At 30.5% G+C, this 3,145-nt stretch overlaps 1 non-coding gene across 1 annotated transcript; it reads left to right on the top strand.

The window, feature by feature from the left end:
- The first annotated feature begins 2,158 nt into the window (after positions 1-2,158).
- On the top strand, positions 2,159-2,230 carry TRNAC-GCA (transfer RNA cysteine (anticodon GCA)). The gene has a single exon. It is a non-coding gene; the product is annotated as a tRNA-Cys (tRNA).
- The last annotated feature ends 915 nt before the right edge of the window (positions 2,231-3,145 follow it).

Raw genomic sequence — 3,145 nt, 5'->3', positions numbered from 1 at the left:
CGATAAGCAATGCCCAGAAACTATAAAAATCAAAATATATTCAATTTTTTAAAATTGGCAAGTGACTACCACCATGCCCATCACTTATCACCTATCATCATCGCCACCATCAACTGCTACCTTTACTCTCTTTCAACTATCTACAATTACCATTAGTATTACTAATCATTACTATCTATTGATATTTTGTGCTCGTTCTCTTCTGTCATGCATCATGGCGGGTGAAATGGTTCATTGCGAATCAACATATGTGCCTTTAATCTGGTCATGCATTTCTTTAGGATGCAAAATCTAAAAAGTTTTCTCTTCAAAATAGAATCAATTTTTCATAGGGAGGTAACGAAGCTGCTAGGAAGACTTAAGATCGATGGTAGCTTAACAAGCTATCTTTCTTCTTTAAGAGTTCTTTCGAAGCCCTTTTTAACACCTTCCTTTTTGTTGATAATAATTTTAAGTTCTGAATAGATATCCCAATTGGATGAATTCTGCTAGCCATTACCACCGATTGTTACTAGTCACTATTGACAGCCACCGTCAACTACCAAATGTACTAACTAACCATCACCATTGACACCTAGCCTTTACTATCACCCATTGACAACCACCACTCGACCACAGTTGCTACTAATTGCCGTGAGATATCAATAATCTCTACCGTCATCACCATATTCACTACCAAATAAATTTTGAGTTTTTGATTTTTTTTTTAAAAAAAAACTTCATTTTACCTAAAAAAAACTTAAATATTTTTAAAAAAATTGAAACTAAAAACTAACAATCATACCACATGCTATCTAAACCAAATCAAACAATCCTAGATTTATGTACCTTCATTGATAAGCCAACTATTGGATTATTTCTATTTTAATAAAAGTATAAAAGACAAATTGGAAAAGATTTGTTTGTTGGTTTCTTTCACTAGCAATCAATTCCCAAATTTGATGTATCACCTTTCAGTTCACCTATGTCCTAGTGGATAATTATCTGATTTTGGCCTTCCTCGCATCATGCATAGATGGATGGTCTGCACGTACTTGATTTCATAGGCACTTCACAGTACATATGGGTGGGTGTCAAACAACAAACCCTTTTGACAGAACAAACAGTGAACTTTTTTATTAGTACAATTATATTTAGTTGATATGGAGAATGATAGAAATGAAATCTTTAATTGGAAGGAAGGTCAATAAAATACCTTTCAAAAGCATGTGATCAGTGTTTCCAGAATCTTCCTTTGGAAAGATTACATGCTTTTAACTCCTGATTATATTCTTGTTTTTTTTTCATTCTTGTAGCATAAATTTGCATTCGGGAATAGAGATGATAAAATCAACCCGACCCGATAGGTATACACCCTATCCAAATCCGATCAAATCCAAAAAATAGGATGATTTGATCAGATTTGGATTTGGATTTGAATTAGGATAAAACCTGAAAAATGTAGCAGAAGTATGGGTAGGATATAGATAGTGCTATTTTCTATCCAAACCCGACCCGAACCTACGGGTATGGGTAATATCCGAACCCATACCCGAATATATATGTTTATAATTTTGTTTTGGTAATTTTATTTTGGTTGATAATATACATAAATTTATTTTAATTATTTATATGTTCTATGTTGAATTATAATTCTATTTTTATGTCTGATTTCTATAAATCTGGACTTATAAATTATATTCTATATTGAATTGATAATTTTATTTTGATTAATAATATACATAAAATTATTTTGATTGTTTATTTTTTTTGGATATGGGATAAACATAGAGCGGGTATGGATTAGGTATCGGAAAATGGGTTATCCGTGGGTATCTCCGAATCCATTGGGTACGAGGATGGATATCTCTTTTCTTATCCGATTGGATATCGGATAGGATTTGGGTATAGAGTATTAAGTTCGAATTTGGAGATGGGTAATACAATATCCAATCCAAACTCTATCTATTGTCATCTCTATTTGAAAATTAATTATAATTAAAATAGAATTTTTCTCACAGTCTAAGAGTTTGCTGAGTTTAGAGGTGGCAAAGGGAAATGAAAGGGAGGAGAGGAGATGACTTTTCTAGTCCCTCATTTTTCTGTTCCTTGTAGAAGCGCTGTTCTTTATTTATCACCCAACCTTCTTTATATGATACTAGCTAACACCACTATCAATGGGTCCATAGCTCAGTGGTAGAGCAATTGACTGCAGATCAATAGGTCACCGGTTCGAACCCGGTTGGGCCCTACAACAGCTTGGGGAGTTGCTTTTTTACTTTTGTTTTGACAGATTTCGTTGGTTAGATTTTTGCACATTATTAGATAATTATAATTATCTAACTATCTATCTTTTTATTCCAGAAAACAGAATAATCTAAGGCTTTTGCACTATTAGAATTTTTGTAAGTGATTGATGCATTATTTTATATAATTAATATTATGGTGCAACTATAGAATTGCAATTATTTATTTATTTGATGAATAGAGCTATTTTATATTTTTGTTTTGATTTTTCTGTAGTTATCATTAGTTTGAATTTTGGTACATGATTACATAGACATGATTATTCTGATTGAACGTGATTGAGCCCTTTATGAAATATTTTTTAATTTTTTTTTAACTTTCTGAGAAGTGGCTTTTTATTTTTTTTAGACAGATTTGTTGGTTAGATTTTGGAAACTTTTAAATAATTATGACTATCTAACTATCTTTTTTATCCTAGAAAATGGAATAATCTAAGGCTTTTGCACTGATATAATTTTTAAGTGGTTGCTGCATTGTGTTACATACTTAATATAACAGTGAAACTATAGCATTGCAATTATTTATATATTTGATAAATAGAGCTTTTTTACTTTTGTTTTGACAGATTTCGTTGGTTAGATTTTTGCACATTATTAGATAATTATAATTATCTAACTATCTATCTTTTTATTCCAGAAAACAGAATAATCTAAGGCTTTTGCACTATTAGAATTTTTGTAAGTGATTGATGCATTATTTTATATAATTAATATTATGGTGCAACTATAGAATTACAATTATTTATTTATTTGATGAATAGAGCTATTTTATATTTTTGTTTTGATTTTTCTGTAGTTATCATTAGTTTGAATTTTGGTACATGATTACATAGACATGATTATTCTGATTGAACGTGATT

Source organism: Elaeis guineensis, chromosome 2 (genome assembly GCF_000442705.2).
Source record: "Elaeis guineensis isolate ETL-2024a chromosome 2, EG11, whole genome shotgun sequence".
Taxonomy (NCBI): Eukaryota; Viridiplantae; Streptophyta; class Magnoliopsida; order Arecales; family Arecaceae; genus Elaeis; species Elaeis guineensis.
This window is presented reverse-complemented; position numbering and strand designations above follow the sequence as displayed.